The sequence below is a fragment of the Mus pahari genome, chromosome 1, assembly GCF_900095145.1.
Source record: "Mus pahari chromosome 1, PAHARI_EIJ_v1.1, whole genome shotgun sequence".
In the NCBI taxonomy this organism is placed as follows: Eukaryota; Metazoa; Chordata; class Mammalia; order Rodentia; family Muridae; genus Mus; species Mus pahari.
Window position 1 is genome coordinate 44795462 of NC_034590.1, and position 21295 is coordinate 44816756.

At 43.6% G+C, this 21295-nt stretch overlaps 1 pseudogene; it reads right to left on the reverse strand.

Annotated features, from left to right (window-relative positions):
- Nucleotides 1-19420, reverse strand: part of LOC110317610 — a 30960-nt pseudogene extending 11540 nt beyond the window's left edge.
- Nucleotides 19421-21295: the final 1875 nt, after the last annotated feature.

Genomic DNA, 21295 nt, shown 5'->3' on the forward strand with positions numbered 1-21295 from the left:
CAGTCTGTCTAATTAGTCACTCCTTCCTTACCTTTTAAATACTAAGTCAATAAGCAGGGATGTAAAACTAATGATTTTAAACCCATGAGGGGTCAGACAGGTTAAGAATCACTGGACCAGGTTAGCAATTAGTGAAGAAAAGGAGAGCAGGTTATTACCAAGTGGCCCATCACATCCATTCATAGCTGAAAATGCAGTGATCAAGGGTTCGTTCCAGTGTTTTATGACTATAATTTACATATTAATGATCACATAGAGAAGCATAATCATTGATGAGAATATTTGATACAGACACAATAGTACAGAAGACACATGTCATTATCTGACTTCTGGGGTTTTAAATACAGTTCACCCAGGTAGCTTCACTGCATATGTCACAGATCACTTCCAAGAGCCCTTAGGTGTCATAGACCCAGACTCAAATACCTTCTGGGATTAAGTAGGCAACATAAATAAATGACCCAAGACCTAGGTAAGTTTTCCTCTAAATCATCAACGCAGCTGCCTACACAATCATTGCAAAGTCATCGTGTAAGGGTCTTTGTTTGCGAGGCAGAAAGAAAGGCATTAAAGGAAGCAAGCAGAAGTCTTTTCCCGACTCCTGCTGCAGCCTGTCCTTTCCTCTGACAGGCACGCACATGTGCGAGTGCATGAGTGCACACGCTCACCACCACTACTTGTCTATTGCTAATTATGTAATACTGCATTCCTCCAGCACCAAGGCATCATGAAGTCGGTGTATCCCCTGGTTTAAGATCTCAAACTGCAGCTTGTTGTTTCGTGCTATCTTGACATCTTGATCCAGAAGGTCCTTGAGGGAATAAAACACATGTTCTCTCTCTCTCTCTCTCTCTCTCTCTCTCTCTCTCTCTCTCTCTCTCTCTCTCTCTCTCTCTCTCCATATATATGAAGATATATACAATGTATGTATATATAAATATATATGTATATACAGAATATGGAATATATATGAAAGAAGTAGCTAATTATATATATGTGTGTGTGCGTGTGTGTATACTTATAGATCTAGCTGCATCACACACACACACACACACACACACACACACACACGCACACGCACAAAACCCCTCTGGGGTTGAATAGGCAACAAAAATAAATGATCCAAGACCTAGATAAGTTGTTCTTTAAATTGTGAACACAATTGGCTATACAACTTGTAAAACCCAATGCACTTAGATAGATGATAGATGGATAGATAGATAGATAGATAGATAGATAGATAGATAGATAGATAGATAGATAGAGATAGATAGATAGATAGATAGATAGATAGATAGATAGATAGATAGATAGATAGATAGATATTGATAGATATAGATAGACAGAGGCAGGAAGATGGAGATAGAAAAATGATATAGCTATAGATAGACAAGTAGGTATACATTTATAGAGAGATAAATATAGATAGAAGAGATATATAGATATAGATAGACAGACAGATAATAGACAGACCGATAGATAGATAGATAGATAGATAGATAGATAGATAGATAGATAGATAGATAGATAATAGATAATTAGTCATGCCTTTCTTACCTTAAAATATTAATTCAATAAGCAGAAAAATAAAATAATGACTTTAAAATTAAAAATAATGACTTTAAACCCATGAGGGAGCAACAGGTTAAGAGTCACTGGACTGGATTACCTACTAATGCAAAGAGGACAGGCTATGATCAGATGGCCCTTCATATCCACCAATAGCTGAAAACAGAGTGATCAAGAGTTTATTCCAGTGCCTTGGGACTACAATTTACACGCTATCAATCATGCAGAGAATTATAATCATTGATGAGTATATTCAGAATACAGACACTACAGAAGGGGAGGCATATATCTGCTTCTACCTATGGATAAAGTCCTCCAGCCAAACCTCCTTTATCTTCAGAACCTAGCATAGTCCTTGAGGTTCACTATTCTTCTAGCACACGGAAGTAGTAAGCACATCACACGGGGAGCCAGCTGTCACCTCATGCTCTTGTCATGGTGACACCTTCCTTTCAGCGTTACTGCTTATTCTCTCTATTCCCACGAACAGCTCCAGCATGACCCTGCACAGCATGATGTGCCCAAACTGCTCCAAATTCCCCTGCTGTAGTAGTCGGGGTCATATCTTGTCATCCCCATACTTCTAAAAATGCAACACACACACATACACACATACAATCCAGAAGTAGTTCTCTCACAGACACACAATTGTGCATACATCAGCACATGAGTCATCAACTTCCAAGGTTCCCCTTGTGCAAGCTGCTAAACCAACATGTGGTACCAGCCAAGGGAGAGGAAATTGAGCTAGACATATTATATTACCAATAAATCTACCAGCCCAACTTATAGCAGCACGGAAGAAGGCAGGCAAGATCAGGGGTAAGAGACTTGGAAAAGAGATAAAGGCAGGGAGATACTGGGAATGAGACCTGCCCGGGAGTTCACACGAAAGGCCTAGTAGTGCCTTCTACATGGGCCTGTGAGACTCCCTTCTAAAGCACAAATTCAAACATACACTTGTTAAAAATTTTAAGACATCAAGTATAAATTATTAAAATATGTAAGCCAGAGGGTAATTGTGCATACCTTTAATCCAAACACTCAAGAGGCAGTGGCAGAGTGGATCTCTGAGTTCCATGTCAACCTGGTCTACAGAGTGAGTTCCAGGACAGCCAGAACTATCTGAGAGAGCAGAGCAGGTTGAGGGAGAGAGGGGGAGAGGGAGACAGGGAAAGAGGGAAAGAGGGAGGAAGGGAGGGAGGGAGGGAGGGAGGGAGGGAGGGAGGGAGGGAGGGAGAGATTGAGATGCTTGTTTGGGTGAGTGGGTAGGTAGGTGGGTACTTGGGTGGGTGGGTGGATGAACAGACACACAGACAGATGGACAGACGAACAAACATCCAGCCAGAGAGTGCATGCATAAAGCTATATGTCCAAAATCCATGCTCTACTTCTCAACCACTTGCCACACTGAAAGCCCATGCTTTCCATTGTGTGTATATATGTCTGTCCATGGCATGTCATTTCAGTGTTCACAAACTTGATATTGTTGCTGCTTCTGCCACACCATCCATATCTCTACTTTCCATTTTGAGGCCAGGTCTCCCTGAATTGCCTTTGTTGGCCCTGGATTCACCCAGGAGACCAGACTGGCTTTAAATACGTGACCTCCTTGTCTCAGCCTCTGAATTGCTGAGATTACAGGGCTATGGCCGCAGGCTCTGTGAAGCTAGCTCTTATGCTCCATAACACTTTTCTTACAGGGGGATCAGCTCTACCATCCAATTTCCTCAACCCTTTTATCACAGTGCACTCCTGTCAAGTTCTAGGATGTCATACTATGACAAGTTTGGGATAACCTAGGCTTCACAAAATTTAATTGTCCTATGATGTCTTAGAGTATGGTGTCACATTAACTCTAATGAATATGACTGACAATAAACACATCAACATCTTGCTCTATAAAATCCCTTCTTCGCACCCCAGTTATTGTGCTTTTAAACAATTGTGCCAGAATTGCTCTTATCTTAGCTGCTTTTTTTTTTTAACTTTACTGCATTCATGCTCAGAATAATCACACAGATACTTTCCCAGTCAATCACTGCCTCCAAGCCAATAACAACTCTGTATGGTGGACAATAATGTTAGCTACCTTTCAATGGCTATTTGCTCTCTCTGCCAGCCCATATTTGACCTAATGTATATGGCCTGCAATGTATCTGAGGCAATTCTTTTCTATTGAGAATTTCATGCACACATATAATACATTTTGATCCAATGGACTTCAATCCCCTCCCCTCCAGCCCCTCTCACATCACCGTTTATTTTTGCCCTTCAACTTATGTGCCTCCTCTTTGCTTTTAAACCCACTGAGTAGCAGTCTGGGAAGAAGTCACATCAGAAAATCTACACCACGAATCCCTTGGCTGGGATTCATGGTCTTTATATTTAAAGAGAGCAGATAAATCGTAATTTTTTAGTCACTCCCCAGGCCCTTGTTGTTGAGAGCTCTGATGTGGATCTCTTGTATCCCATTCAGTTCATGCAAACCTATTTGTGACTAATTAAGCCACATCAATGTGTTGGACAGGACATTCTGTACCTGTTGTTTCCAGAATTCAAAAAGGAAGAAGGGCATATCGCATAGAATACCAATGACCTTTCTTTAGCCTGTTAATACTTCCTTCCTCAGTTGGTACAGTCTGTGTGACCCCATGAGCATTTACTCTAGCTTTGTTCTTGCTTCTGCTGCCAGAACATCACCCCCCCCATGGTAGAAGAATGTGCTACAATTTTCCACAAGTAGGCACTTGAATATTATAAACACTATTTTCCGTAGAATTATTATAACCATTTACTCTTTCAACAAACCCTAGTGCTTGGTGTAGATTCAAGTAAATCTATCTGCAACTCATATTAACACTGATATCTTGGATTTGATGCCCTCTGAAGAAATTAATTTCTTGAGTAGACAGATCATTCTTTGGACAACATAATTTATCAAAAACAAAAATCCATTACATATTGATGTGATATGTTTTAACTCTCCTGCAGTAACTAACACTCATACTAGAAAGAGGCTAAGTCTACACTCATTCTTTCCTGTCTCAAAAAATGGATCAGAAAACAAGATAACAGTTCTCAAATTGAAAAAGAGTTTGAGGTACTGCCTCCCACCTGCACCTACCTTCCTGGGTGCCCCGAAGATGAAGCACACCATATGGATTCCCCATTTTCTTTTTCCAGCCCAGCTCGCTCTGGCCATTTTTATTTCATATATGTGGGTACACTGTCACTATCTTCAGACACACCCGAAGAGGGCATTGGATGCCATTACAGATGACTGTGAGCCACCATGTGGTTGCTGGGAATTGAACTCAGGACCTCTGGAAGAGCAGTCGGTGCTCTTAACCACTGAGCCATCTCTCCAGCCCGAGTCCCCATTTTCATCCCCCCATTCATTCCTTTCTCTGTGCTATGTATTTGTCTTTTTTTTTTCTTCTTGAACATCATTATTTTTACAACAACCCAAAGGTCAATGTTTTTAAATTAATAATGATTGATAAAGTCTTTATAAGTTCTTTATCACTTATATCTTGATTATTAAATATTTATTAATTTCTGGGCAGGGTTTAATGACATAATGAATACATAGTGGATATCTAGAATTGGGTTTATACTGTCTATTGTTGCTTGTATAAAAAATAGCCATTTTGGTAATTTCAGTCTAAAGAATTTTCATGGAATTTTGCATTAAGGTATAATACAAAGGACCATTCTATCTTTCAAATAATAAAAGTAGATTATCATGCCCAAGGTAGCCCAAGGTGGCATAGCTATGAATCAATCTTTCTTACTTACTCTAATTATAATGCATGTTGCTACACTCACAGATGACCTCTATACACAGAAACCTGTTGTAAGTTCACTGCGCTGTACTTGGGCACAGCAGAATAGTTTGTTTCCCACCCAGAGTCCACTATGACCTGGGACTGACCGCAAAACACCCTGTACCTCTGGCTGCCTTTGCTCAGCCCACCATCCACAAGAAAACAAATTAGAAAGGGTGGCCTGGCAGAATTCTGCACACCCCAACCCCTAGGTCAGGCGTTATCAAAGAACTCATAGTTTCTGAATTTCTCAGACCTTGTGTTCACTCATCTGTAAACCGAAAAAGCACAATCTCCTTGAAGGGTGGATACGAAAGCAAAATTAAAAAGCCTGGCTCTGTCTAGGTTGGCTAATAGTGAACAGGGTGCGTCCATCCATTTTCCCATCACTCTTTCTTCAGAGTCAGACCTAAGTGCTTGTAGAGTTGAACTAAAAATCCTCAAAATGTTTGATCTTTCCCAGATTCCAGCATCCATGTCTACCCAATAACAAAAAAGACTTGGGTTGAAATATACTTGGAGCCAGAGGGACTGAGTGAATTAAGCTCTTTGTGCATTAACAGAGAATAAAGACAACGGTACGGTCTGGTGTGCACTGAAAGGGAGTACTTGAACCCTAACCTTCTGTTTCTGTTTAAGAATTTCGTACATACTGGTACTTTTAATACACTCCCTCACCTATAATGCACATCAAATCTGGAAAAGCAACTTTACAGTCCAAAGCATGAAAAATAAAGAATCTTTCAAAGGAACATAGAAGACTAGGAAGTCAATAGCAGATCTCACCAGGCCCTGTGCCTTTCTAGATAATTCTCTTCATTTAGAAATGCACTACATGAAGCCCCATCGTTTTTTGTTTTATTTTTTGTTTTGTTTTGTTTTGTTTTGTTTTTAACAATGGAACTATGCTAGCCAATGCGTAAGGAGGAGCTGTTGAGCAATAAAACCAGAAACCACCCTGCATTTAAGGAATGCACTAAGTACATTCCTTTTAGAATAAAAGTTGAAAAAAATATATTGGCAGAACCAAAAATATGAAGACAGTGTGAACTGCTGCCAGAGCTTTTTCTTGGGAGATTTAGAATGCAAATCTCGCGGCAAAGTTGCTCTTTAAAGAAGTTGCTGTTTGCTTTTCTCTACACTGTGCATGCTAAAATTTAGTTCATTCCCCCAAATTATCAATATATAAGAATAGTTCTCAAAAACTAATTTGGTGGAAATACATATTAATAAACTTATGTAAATCCCGTTTTTAAAAGGCTGTATGGATGGGACTTTGGTGTTAAGATAGAGCTCCCTCTTCTTTCTGGAATGAAAAAGAATTGCCAACTTCATCATCAAAAGGCTGAAAGAGTCGCACTCCCTGTTCTTGTGTGGGGAAAGCTTGGGCAATTAGTTTGATAAGAGTAAGTTATCAACAGAATCTAGAGATAGCCAAGGGGTTAGTTTAGTATCTATTATTGAAGTTCAGAGTGGAAGACCTGAAAGGCAGAGAGAATTTGTAAAGCTCAGACACACACTGGTCAATTACAAGAGATGAGAAGAGAGGCAGGTTAGAAACCAGTAACTGGTGTCCCAAGAGAGATGCCCTCAAGATGACTGTGAGAACTAGAAGCTCTTCTCTGGCATCTCTCATCTGATGATTCTTACCCCTGACATCTGACAGCTCTGTCTTCAGAGTGACGTGCTAAATGCTGTATTCGTGACACACACCATGAAGGATCATCCTCTGTCCAGCACTGCCCAAGATATAGTACATGCAACTCCACCGTACGTCACATTTCACTATGCTTGGTCTATTAAACAAATTCTATTAGATTTGCCTCCCATGTATGTCAGAATCCTTCCCCCTACTTCTGCCTTTCTGTGACAGTTCTTAACAAAGCATTGCCCAGTTTCCATGGAACCAAACATCCTCCCCAGAAATTCAACTCTGATCATGTTTATAAACTTACAGCATAAAACCTGCAGGTTTTTTTTTCTTGTGTTCAGCGGATTCTGATAAGAGACTGTATACCAGATATGTTCGTAGACACCAGGAAAGAGAAGGGCTGAGTTCTTTCCCAGAGAGCTCACCGTGGATGAAAGAATGTGGTCCCATCATCTCCACCCATTCATCTTTTATCCTGTACTTCTGACATAGTGCACAACCTGTGCTTTATAATCTTTCCTAGTTTCTGTCCATCATTTATCTCCCTGGTCAACTCCCATTCAACCTTCTGATAGTGAATGTATTTCTTACCTTGGACCTTAAATTTTTAATTCTCTAAACAAGCTCTGTTCTGTGTGAAGTTCCCAGAACATTTTTGCACTTTTCTCTTTTGAGCACTGTTTCTATTAATTGTGACTATTTACTTTTAAAAACCTCTGTCTTTCAGTAGACTTCATCTGTTGCTCAAGTAAAAAGGAAACAAATTCTGTCAACAATTTTACTGTTGAAGAATGAGCAGAGCACAAAATTACAGGAGACAAGGAAAACGTGGTTTGGAAAATGAACTTCTTAATTAGTAAAAGAATGCAGACATGGAATGGGAAGTCATGGGGAAATCTGACACAAGATACCCACACAAATACTTGTTTTCCATCTAGAGTTGTGAATACTATAGAGCGGATGGTGTGGGAAACACCTAGAATGTTGGGGGAGGGGGAGCCAACAGACACTGCGTCTCGAAAATGAAGCACTTCACTTGCATATGACCTCAGAGGAATCCATCTATCACATAAATAAATTATTTCCTTAAAAAGGATCCTTATCAGAAAAATGATCTATTTGAGTCTACTTAATCTCTTCAATATCCTGGTGTTAAATTGATTTTATTAGATGATTTTTCCTCACCTCATTAAAGGCACATCTCAGAGATGGTTTGAGCCCTGCTTCATCTCTCATGCCACTCACAGCATCCTAGCAACAAGGGCGCAGGTACCAGGGGCTGAGAAGAAATCAATAACTGACGATGAGGAAAGAAGCAAGACATTGATCCCCTTGGTGGACTTGGCAGTTTAGACAAAGACCACAGGATCCAGTGCCCTGTTAGCTCTGCATGAACTGGAAGGGAAAAATACATTTAAATATGTTCCAGGTTTGAAATGTGGAAGAGATTTTAGGGCAACTTAAACTAACACATGGTTTCTAAGCATTAGCCCACCTGACATTTTGAATCAAGTATTTGTTTATCCTATGCATTAAATAGTACTCAAGATTATTCCTAGTCTTGATCTACTAAAAGACTGCTCCCTTTTTTTTTGTGGAACCAAAGATGTCTCTAGACATCCTTAAAGAACTCCTGGCATGAGGGTGGGGAGTGTGGGCCCCTGCTTGAGAATCAGTGATCTAACCCACTACCCACAAAGAAGAGCACCTTAACTGCACTATGAAAGAATGCCTTTTTCAGATTCTTTACTAGTGACAGCACGGAACGGTGTCAAGTGTATACTTAGACAGGAGATGTTCATATTATCCCTGAGCGAGAAGCTTAAACCACTCCAAAAGGACATGAAATGGATTTTGATCAAGCCTCAGCTGGAGTCCAGTTAGAGTAAGGCATCTAGGTACCATTTACCTCTCCTGCCCTGACGCTTCTAGAACGTATCTCACTGCATTTCCTATAGCCAGAGAAGAAACAAACAAACAAACAAACAAACAAAAAAATGACAGCTTCTGTTTTTCACATAGATTAAATTTTAGAAGAAGGCTTTTTGGGGGTGCACAGGCTGTAAATAATCCCCTGATACTGAGAAAGGAGCACTCATCCCTGTGCCAAAGACTCAGCCCTCCCTCGGCCCACTGTCCCCATTAAAGATTTTGTTTTCAAAAGACTGGGGAGGTGACTCACTTGGGTAACTGGTTTCAGATGGCCAGCTGTGGAAGCAAGTGGACCTGAGTTCAAATCTCCACCATCCATAAAAGCCTATGACTCCAGAATTGGTTAGCAGATCCCAGGACCTCACAAGCCAGTCGCCATAGCCAATCTGGGGAGCTTTGGGCTCAGTGAGAAACACCTCTCTCAAGAAATAAGGTAGAGAGAAGAGGAGGAAGACACCCAATCCCCTCCGCTGGCTTCCACAGAGCAGGCACATGCATGAGCATACACACGCATAGTGAGAGGGAGGAAAGAAAGATTAAATGGAGCTGTCTTACACTGGAGGGTAATGCATCTGACACCAGAGGCTGTCATGCAGGCCAACTCATAATGTGAAAAAAAAATCAAATAAAAAATAACCGTGCTCTACATCCTTTTGTGTGTGCATGAGTCACATCAGGCACCACGCCAAGTCCTCTACATAGGTATGTGATGTTTCCTGGTGTGTCATGCTGCGATCTCATCCCTCGCAGCAATTTCCATTATTCCCATGTTACGGGCAAGGACAGCAAAGCTGGAAGATAGCAGGTAACCTGTTCAAGCTCACACCCCTCAGTGGAATCAGGATTAGAACCCAGACACTCTGACTCCACAGCCTCTCTCCCAAAAACCAGGAAGTGTGCTTCAGTGGATGTGGATAATGGAGACAGAAAGAATGGGAACATCTCCTTTCACCTGAGTGGCCCCAAGGCAGTGACTTAGACAAACTGTGATGGTTAGGATACGGACTGAGCATGTTCCCCCAGGAATTCTAGGGGAGGAAGCTTAGTCCTCGGTGTGGTGCTGTTAGAAGGAGGTGAGGTGGAAAGTACTGGATCACTGATACTGACCTCAGAAGAGAATGATGAATCTCTGGTGGTCCCAAAGTGGGTTGTTAGAAAAGGTTGAGCCTGGCGTCTCCCCTGAGTCTGAGCTTCCTTTTTCCATATGCTACCATTATGAAAACGTCCTCTATGGAGGGACACAGTTACAATAACCTTCCCAGAACTGGTGTGTTGTTGTTTGGACTTCATTCTCCAATGTGCTGCTAATTAAAACTCTTTTCTGTATAAACTGTTCAGACTCGGCTATGTCTACTACAACAGAAAATGAGTGGATCCAGAAGAGTTGAGAGAGCATGGCCACTGAATTTGGTGGTGAATGGAGTTCCTGGGAAACTAGGGTTGGGTTCTGAAGATAACAGCCATGAAAACTGGCATGTATGCGTATTTTCCCTATAGATAAGACATCAAGTAAAAGAAACATGGTGGACTCTTTTCCTGAATCTCCTTGGATAGACATATCCCTGTATAGACCTTATGAATAACAAGGTAGATAGATAGATAGATAGATAGATAGATAGATAGATAGATAGATAGATAGATAGATAGATGTATATCTATATCTATATAGATATAGATATATTTGATAGATATAGGTATGAATATAGATAATTTCGTGTGTATGGCAGCTCGCCCAAAATTTTTTACAACAAAACCTTAAAAAGACATCCTTCTAAGTATGTAGATCAGGAGCAGACTAAGAACCTCACATGCCCAGGCTCGGGGACTATCAAAGAAGATGAGGCAGAAAGATTACAAGAGTTAGAGCATCGACGTCTGCCTTGAAGCATCATTTGCTGAGTCACTGCACACTTGAACTCACAGCAGCACAGGCACAAGACACGCATAAGATCAAACCATCCAAAATCCCAGCATGGGTGGGCAAAGGGACTCATGGGGTCCAACGTCTTGCCGAGAAGCAATTGGCAATGGATGGCTGCCGGGGGAGGAAGAGCAAGTTTCTTCAGAGATGTCCTGAAACAGCTGCCTGTCCTCCAGTGGATGGTCCAAATCAGCGCACACACTGGCAGCACTAAACAGACTCACTGGGGTTTTTTGATTTTTTTTTTTTAAGGGACATGGAATATGTGATGGATGCTTCCAGATTGGGGGGAGGGGGTAAAGGAGAGGAATTGAAGGGGAGTGGGTTTGATCAAAACACTATATTCTTGTATGAAATTTCCAATAAAGTGTAAAATATTAAAAAGGACCTTTCTATTTATTTTATCTTTTAATATTATAATTATATCATTTCCCACTTCCCTTTTCTCCCTCCAAACCCTCCCATATACCCCTCCTCGATCTGTTTCACATTAATTCCCTTTTTTTCACTAATTGTTATTAAACACACGCACACACTTTCCTAAATACACAAATACAACCTCCTCAGTCTGTGTGTTACCTCTATGTGTGTTTTCAGGGCTAAATCTTCGGTACTGGCTAACCAACTGGTGTGCTCTTCCCTGGGGAAGACCATTTCTCCTGCTCTTACCATCCCTTAGTTGCCTCTAGTTCTTTGTGTAGGATTGAGACCTCGTGGACTTTAGTACAAGCATCCAAAAGAGTCTAATTTTAAGATATCAGAGTTCTACAGTCAATCTGAACACGGTAGAAAAAAAGATAAACAATAAATATCAATATACCAGTAACACTTATAGATGGCCAAAGGAAAGAGGCAAGTATCTCAAACTGCTAAAACTGAACCCAGACTACTATCAAGTAGCAACTCGTCAGATGCCAAGTACCATATCAAGAACTGTAAATTCCAAAATAAGTCATGATGGATTAAATATTAGCAATGTAAGAGATTGGAAGGGGATAGATCAGTAGTTTGTCATAGAGATGAAACAGTTCTTGAGCAGAGCACTAGGTTGGAAGTTTGTCTATCCGTGTCCAAGAAGGAACACACAGCACATCCTTCCTAGAAAAGAAATATAGGAGAAGGGGAGCCAAACTGTGGACCTGGCCCGTGGACTGAAGCAGAGACATGCCTGAGAACTCTTGGGAATCCCATGGGTAGCCATGTGCATCATCAGAGACACTAACCATAGACCTAGGGAGTCAGTAGGAGCTTTCGGAAGGAAAGCAAAGAGATTCCACTGGAAGTCGAGATTGGAAAACAAAGACGAGCACGAACGCCCGGTTATCATAATTCAAAAAAAAAAAAAAAAAAAAGAGAGAGAGAGAGAGAGATGAGCTTACAATGGCAGAGACAAATAAAGGTTCTGAAAGAAAAAAGGTCCTAGAGAAAAGGAGTGCCCAGCAAAGGAAACTGAATGCAAGCCGAAAGAGAGAGGTGTCCTCAGATGGAGACACACCTATGTCAATTTCAATAAATGACTCATGGATTGCATTGATGAAAAGCATTCTCCCTCAGGAGGAGTGGTGCTCTCCCAAGCTCTACGCTGAATATTTTGAACATTTTGCAAAAGAAATGTTTACTCATGGCTCACTGTAGCCCTTGCCAGTTTGCGGGGGGGGGGGGGGGGGCAGCCAGTCGCGTCTTGTGTGGGTTCGCTCTAGGGTCGCTCAAGAAGAGCCTCGCATTGTCTGGATTCTCTCACTCAGGGACAAAACGAGCCACTCATTTTGTGACAGAAGCCCTACAGATCATTTTGCTGAACTAAAGCAGGCCCGCGAGACTCACAGGTCATGGGCTTTGAGACTTCCTCCCACTGGTTTGTGCAGATCAAAAACAACCACAAGACTTTGGAAGAGAACACACACACACACACACACCCCTCCCCGAACCCTACCCACAGCAGAACTGAGGCGGAACTGAGGCGGAACAGCCTCCAAACAGCATCAAGGCTCCTGAAATGTCAGAGGCAGCAGAGAGAGCCCGCTTGCCACCCCCACACACGCCGTGCTGGAGTATCGATTTCAGACACTGTTGCAGAGGAAAACTGAAAGCGCCTGCTCCAGCAGCTTGTCAGGCACTCGCCAGCCTGTCCCAAGGGACATCACACCAGCAGCTTCCTCCGGCCTGGTGCCTTTGAAAGCAGAGTCGGGCCTTCGGAGACTTGTTTCTTCACTCCTTGAGATTTGATCAATGACCCAGCCAGACAACATTTTCATTATTGTGACAAGCATACTTAGAGTACTCCAACTAGGAGAAAATGGAAAGCCAGGCTGTAGCTAGTGTGCGCAGAACTTAGGTAGAATAACAAAACAGCAACGTGCTCTGATGATTGACATTGTTAGCATTCGGGGAATCTGTTATTCTTTTGAGAAAGGCTGTATTTAGTCAACAGACATGTACTGCACGTTATAGTGAGCCTTGGGGCAGAGAAGAGCAAAAGACAAACGTCTGCCTCAAAGACTTACTGTCTAGAAAGGATAGCCACTATTGACAGCAATGTGAGCAGCCAGAAATCAAAGAGGACGAGGCAATAGGAAATAAGGTGCATGGTTTGAGCACATCAGAGCTAGGATGGGTGAGGGTGTTCATTTGGCTCCCGAGTGCATTAGGAGAGGCAGACGATATTAGGGTCTGAGGATGGACTGCTGCCCTGCCCCCATGATCACTTAATAGTCAAATAGCAGTGTAAAGAGGTTCGAGTCACAAACTGCTTCATTAGCGGGTCAACTACCTTGCAGAATAGTCTATCCCACTTGAGGTTCTATTAATCCCCTCTATCTTGAGTATAAGGTACAATTTTGCAAGGCATCTTTGTCAAGGAAATGGCAGGAGGTTTGCTCCCTATGGGAGTAAAAGAATCAAATAACCAACAAATAGAGAGTGTGGGCCCTGGGCTGAAAGACAGCTTGATATTGAAAGTGACCTTGAGGTTTCTCTGCTCAACCTCAGAGAACCACAGGAAGAGAAAATAAAACCAGTGGTGGTGGTTCGGTATAATCAGTTGTTTTAAATGTTCTAAAGTGCTATCTATTTTTAATGATCTTGGATGCCAGAAACCCAAGGAAGACAGGTCATGCTTAAAAATAGCCAGTAAGACATTATGTGGTTCCATATTTGACAATGTTTTCAGGCTTCCCTGGACCATAACTTTATAATGTAGAGGTATGGAAGGGCATCCCCAGTTCTTAAGATTAGAAGAGACAAAGAAAAGGAATGTGTGGGGCAAGGCAAGTCATCGAAGATGGCTACCACAGCTAAGTGAGTTCAAGATCCACCCACACCTTTGGCAGAGACGATGAGAGCCTTTGTTCAAGCATGTCTATAATTCAAACAACTTTACTGAGTCTCTAATGTATGTGAGGTATTGAGCCAGGCAGGCAGCCATCTGGTAGAGCATCCTTGGATCGACTACAAATATCTACTGATTTTGAACTGTTCGTAAACCATCTCACATTTTTTCCAAAAATAAAGCAATGTGTGATAGTCATCCCACTTCCATTTCTCTCCAAGTTGTGGATCCAATGAGTATTTAAGCATTTGATCTGCACTAAGTATTTTCCTAGATTCTGAGAACATCAGAATCCAGCCTTTGACCTTAAAACCCACCATATAGGTGCTTTCAGTAATTTCAATTAAATGAGGCCAGCATGATCATTCTTATATCATCAAAATGGTATAAAAATTTCCAGGGGTGAGTAGGAGAAAGGGATTTAATTTTTAAGGGAATATCAGCAACTTCATTAGTCTATCAAATAAGAATTGTAGCTTGTAGGACAAAGAAAATCAAAGGTCTCTCTTGCTGACATGAAGGGATGCCCTGCAGAGGACCAGGGGTTCAGGAGGACCCAGGCAGGAGGAGTTGGTATGTGCATGTGAGAGCAATGTGCTTGGGCAGACACCTGAACACCTTTCTACAAAGCAAGACACCCACAGGACAATCTGGACAGCTCTGCCAAGGAGTCCAGACTCCGTTTGCTGAACAATGGGGGGGGGGGTGCTTTTATCAAACCAGGCCTAGAAAAAATGTAAACAAAACACACAACGGCAAGCCTGTACACAACAAACCACTGTCTCACTCTGCTTGAAAAATGAAAAAAAAACCATAACAGTCCAGGTTGAGCTGAGCTATGAGTGGATGGATGGTGTCTCCCCTGGGGTGGCAGAACACCAGGCATATGTCTTATACCTTCATGCATATATTCACCGGCCTCACGAAATAAAATAAAATGAAAATGAAAGCAAGCTCAATGTCTGATGCTGTGTGATACCCTTGATACAGTTCATTGGTAACTGTAACAAAAACACTGTGTAAGAGCTTTCAGGGAAGTTGTGAGAACAAATAGCATGTAAGGATGCATACTACAGGGTACTGTGGGGAGCAGGAACCCAGCCCTAAACAACAGAATGCCCAGGAGAGCCGCCACTGCCCTCTCTCCAACACACACCACACCTTCCCACCAGAGCTGTTACATCTCCTGTAACTGATACCCATGCCCCGATGAACAATGATGAACAGTAGGTGTCCTTCTGCATGTGTCAGAACTAATTCCAGGAGCGTCCTCTTCCGTGCCAACCTAGAGCCAACCTTTGAAGCCTGTTTATACAACTCTCTTTGGGAAGGAGAACAGATACATTTCTTCCAAAAGGAATCACTAGGCAGTGAGAGGCACCATCATCGATAGATGGGAAGTTCAAGTGCACCTCCGGTTTGTCATGTCTTGCATGCAAAATGACAGATTTCACAAAATTTGACTCATTCCAGGCCAAAATACTGCAAAAAAGAGGGTAGAAGCTAGTTAATTAATCCATGTTTGGGCATCTCATCCATAAAACATCAACAGTGGCTCCTAAACCATTGAACCTTTGAGCTTCTGGGAACTGCTTTGGAGACGGTCGTAAGAGTTTCAAGTCAGATTGTCTTTGCTACTGATTGGCAAATGATTGGGTCAGTTACATAAACTCATGAAGACCCACAGAACTTACCAGCCAAGAGAGCTTAATTTCCCTGCCTCCTACATTTTGCTCTTGGTATTAAATAAAGGAAGCGTTTTTTTTAGAAACCATGGCGATTTATAATCACAAAAGGTGTTGTTAGCCAGGATCAAATAAAATAACAAATAGGGTCTTAACCCTCAAGTGCCTTGCTGAGCACTACAGAATTGAATGTACAGCTTGATCTCTTCGGCAGCCCAGCCCCGCCCCCACTCTTTTTTTTTTTCATGATTAACCTTTAACCTCTTGGAGGCTTGGAGGCTGCCTCCTTGTGTAGTCAGTTGAGGAAGAAGCTAAGAGTCAGGGCAGCTGCAGCTACCTTGTGCTGATCATAGTGACAAAGGTGAACCTGAAAGCCCAGTCACCCAAGGCCAACTCAGTACGAAAGGTAGGATGGAGGAGTGAGGTCCACTTCATGTTACCTGGAGGATTTCTGAGGTTTAATTGCAACCGGCCTTCTGCTCTGAGCCAGAGCTCAGACCAAGTCTCCTTCCATGAAAGCCAGATTGACCCTTTCTAGGTTAATGACATGTGAGAAAGCACTTCACAGTCATTTCTGATGACATTTCAGTTCCTAACGCAAGTCCATTCATGACTCTGCCTCCTTCAGCCTTCCCGGCACTGTAATGCGCACAGCCTTCTCCTGACTGACCCCTGATGCATCTCAGGCTTAGCCACAAAGAGAGAAAACTTGCTGACCAAACATGGTTCTCATGCACTCACCCTTTGACCCTGTTTTAAAACCTTGTGTGGGGACACCTGCTGTATCTCAAGCCAACCCACAGCACAGGGAAAGGAGAACAAAAGTCACAGCTGAAACTTTCTAAGGAGTCTTGAGTGGGTCCTTCGCAAAAGGCAAGGTTTGCATGCTTAATTTAATAGGAGCATCTTGCCCTAAGTGTCATGAAAGAAAAAATGAAGGGAGGAAGGGAGTGAGAGAGGGAGAGAGAGAGAGCGAGCGAGAGAGAGAGAGAGAGAGAGAGAGAGAGAGAGAGAGAGAGAGAGAAGGAAAGACAACACACACAAACACATGAATCATTTGCAAGTGAAAACTAGAGCTTATTCTTATTTGGGGGCATCTCCCATGAGAACATCGCTTTATTTCACCGACAGAGAGAAAAAGAGTGACATTTCGGTTCAGCTCCAGGCACAGAGGGGGCCAAAAGGCAAGTCCCACAGAAGAACATCTGGTTGGCAAACGCTGAGGAACACAACACCTGCAAGCTCCTCGTGTGTTTACGCAGTAACTGCTTGTCCATTATCCACGCAAAATATGTTCTGGGGCTGGAAACCCGTGCCCCGTGCCAACAAAGTCTGGAGCGATAACGCGGCCTGTTTATCTTGGAATTCCCTGTCCTTGCATGGGCGGGCAGCCCTCAGCCAAGCCGACTTTGGAACATTTTTGTGCCTAGCGCCTCTCTGCTGAAACTTGGACAAGCTTGGAACTGGAGAGTGAGGAAAGGGCTTTGGAGGATGCAAGCATAAAGAACGACTGCTGGGCTGCGGGATTCGTTTGTGCTATTATTTACTTGAGTGTGAAGATTTCCTGGCAGGGCTCTGTCATTTCTGAGCCTCTGGAAGCAGTTGCATGTATCAAAAAAACATCACCAAAACAAGCCATCTAAACACCCACACTTACAGGAAACCTTCCCCTGGGGACTCAGAATTCTTCTAAAAGAACAAGGCCTGCCGCTTGCGACTCTGCCCTTGGCAGCTGGGGTTGGGAGCCCCCGGCACAATTTATTGTGTCTTCCTTTGAAGCACTCTCTGCTTACATAGGAAGCATCCACCCAAGAGACCGGGCTGGATGCCGTGTGATGGCGACTAGGGCAGAAAAGTCCCCACCATCAGTCAAAGCCCACCCTTGAGGGTTGGGGTCAAGCCGTACACTAACCCCAGCACCACCCTGAGTCAAAATTACTGCCACAGTGAACGCTATTGGCTTGGGAAACAGTGAAAGCCTGGAACGTGGAAGTGAGAAGAGAGGTGTGGGGAGAACAGCGGAATTCCTAGGTATTGGAGTTACAGTTCTGCGGGGCTTTTCCTCACAACTCAAATCTCCTCAGCGTTTAGCCTAGAAAAAGGCGGGAAGCTTCCAGGGTCAAGTTACTTAGCCACGTGGTTTCCTCTCGGGTCTGACTGGCTGTTCCCTGCTATACCTTAAAGCCTGTCAGAACTGAAGGACAAGGTACACGCAGAGTCGGTCCCCTGGTCCACAGAATAGCGTTAAGGAGTCACAAAGTGTGATGTCCAGGAGTAGAAGGAGCTGGGACCTGTGTTGCTTTGAAACTGCGTCTAAACCATTATCCTTCTACAGGACTAGACACTACCCTCAGACAGAATTACACATTTCCGAGCGTGCAGCTCTTCCTCCTCTTGCTTTGTCCTGAAAATGTTAACCCCACTCCCCTTCTACCTGCTCCTCACTCTATGTCTGAAGATCGGTTTTTGTTCATTAGACATCCTGATTTGTGTTTGACCTTTTATGTCCCCTGACTTCTGCGTCTAACGCACTCAGCCGCATCCAGACGCATCCCATCTAACATGCGATCTCTAAGGCTCAGCGGACCTTTATTGTTATATAATGCTTGGTCCTCTGAAGAGACCATGTCCCAGTAGAATGACCCAGTGGAAATGAAAACCAGGTAAACCCAGGAAGAGTCACATGATCTCTTTTAAAGACAATATTCACAAAGTACTTCCTAGCTCTCAAATTTGTAGTCGTTTATTTAAAATGTGTTGATCCCCAGATGCCCTGCCTATGGACAGCATCACCCTGACCTTAGGCAACAGCAGGATATGTGAGTCTAGGCTCAGGAATGGTTACATATTTATGGTGCTACAGAAACTAGAAACCTTGAACCAGACCAACAGTTTGTTGCAATGTAAATTACATGTATTTGCATGTAAATCTGTTTGAGGGAATAGATAGATAGATAGATAGATAGATAGATAGATAGATAGATAGATCGATAGATAGATAGATGGAAAGATAGAAGTGATAGAGGAACTGAGTGGTGACTATGTAGTAGAGAGAGGTGGAGGTAAAGACATGATGGTGATGACAAGTGTGAGATATCTGCGGTGAACAGGAGAACATGTCGCTGAGTAGGGCAAATAGGGTGACATGCAGCCTGGAGCTTTCATAGACTCAGACCCCAAATATGCTGCCCTGCTGTACAATCGCCCTGGTTCTGAGCAATGACCAGATAGCCAAGATTTAAAAAAAAAAAATGGTTCATTTTCTGGATTGGACTTCCTCAAAAGACCTCTATGATCCATGCTGCCCCGGAAGTCACTTTGTGATCTGTGGTCCACTGTCCACGTAGTGTGAAGCCCAAGGTTCATTTGGATGTCTCAGGTCCCACAGCAGCCAGGAGCCACGATGAGGTCTGTAGAGTGAGGTACCACAAAGGCCATGTGGATAGTCTGCTGCTGCCTGAAGTCATGTTGATGTTCATGGTCCACGCTGCCAGCAAGGGCCATGTCTGGCTGGGTCCGTGATACTCCTGCAGGCAGGAGTCGTGTTGATATCTGTAGCCTATGTAGCCACCAACGGCTAGGATGGTGATCATCACACATCCTGTGACAGAGGGTCATGACGATGTCTGTGGCAGTCTGTATTGCCACCAGAGACCATGCTGAAGTCTGTGCCACATGCTGATTCCAGAGACCAACCATGTGGAAGTCCGTGCTCTGTGCCCATTCTGACTGTAAAGGGCAAGGAAGCTACTTTTCCTATGGTATTGATGACCACAGGCTCACAGCTGAGAAAGAGGGACATAGAAGGCTTATGTGACAGCCCCTATCTTCCCATACCCTCTTACCCCCCCCCCCAAAAAAAAAAGTAACAGCCTAGACAGAAAGCCATTGAGGAGAACTCTTCAAAGTTGTGAAAAGTGCTCCTTACCCCAAGACACCTGTGACAGTCAGGAGGCCTGGCCCCAGGGTCATGAGAGTGGAGAGTAGGCCCTGGCTCTCACCAGCTGCATTCAGTACTCAGGAGAATGGACCCTGTACCTTGCCTGGGTAGGACACGCAAGCTGCCCCTGGTGGCCGGGGAGTGGGAGATCTGGCCCTGCCACTCATCTTCCCTGAGGTGATGTGGTCACAGGAGTTATGCCCTCCCTCTCCCCTTGTGACCTGAAGTAATCAGGAGAGCTGGCCCCACAGCCATCAGAATGTCCCTGCCCTTTACCAGCTGTAGCACTAAGGAAAATAGGCCCTGTACCTCGCCTGGACAACACAGTGGAACTGGCACTGGTGGCAAAGGCATGGGTAAGCCAGCCCTGAGGGTGTGAGGGCAGGGCTGACCCAGATCCTCAAAGTCTGCAGCACTTGGGAGAGTGGTCCCTGTACCTTCACTAGGCAGTACAGTGGAACTGGCTGGGTTCTGCTGGTATGAGTGCCCGTGAGCTGGTCTCAAGGGCATGGGACCAGGAGAGCTGATCTTGCTCCCGGCTCACTGTGACGTTGAGTGAGCTACTCAGGGCAGTTCTGGAGAGCTTGCCCTGGTGGTGCAGATACAGGGAAACTGCTGGGCTGACCAACTCAGTTACCACCCAGGCCCAGATCCAGAGATCTCAGTTGTCCCACCCCAAAATCTATCTCATCTATGAACAGTTGGAGCATGTGGCCTGTCCTGCTGATCCAAAGCTATAGGATCTCCATGACACAAAGCAACAGCAGCCAACAGGGAGGAATCCCAGTGAGGATTCAATATTGATGGTGTCACAGAAGCCAGTGGCATCAAAGCAGAGCAGTGACTCATGAAAATGAATTTATGCAAGTAAAGACTCTTGGACAAAAGGATATATTGTGGCGCACACTGTGACTACAGTTTCCATGATGAGATGTTTTCTATGTTTTTGTTTTGGGTTTTGATTTTATTTTCTTTGGGAGAGGAGGTTGCAAGAACAGAGGATGGATGCAAAGGGATGGATGGGGAGATGAGTGGGACTGGGGTGCATGATGGGAAACTCACAAAGAATCAATAAAAAACTTTTTCAAACGTGTGGTAAGATGTTCTCCATGACTGATGGCTTTTAGTGGAGGCTCAGGTAGGGAAGGATGCAGTTTTCTTTAAGGGGCTGCCCCCTGGGAGTTTGACAATACTCCAGTGAGTGTGTGGTAACACAAAGTGAATTTGTTTTTCCTCTTCCTCCTCCTCTTCTTCCTCCTCCTCTTCTTCCTCCTCCTCCTCCTCCTCTACCTTCTCCTCTCCCTCCTCCCCTTCTTTTGGGGGAGGGTCACTCAGGTGGAGGGGCAAACTTGGGAGGATTGGAAGTGAGTGTGATCAGTGTTCATGATGTGACGTCCCCAAATAATTAATAAAATTATTATAAGAAAAAATAAAATAAA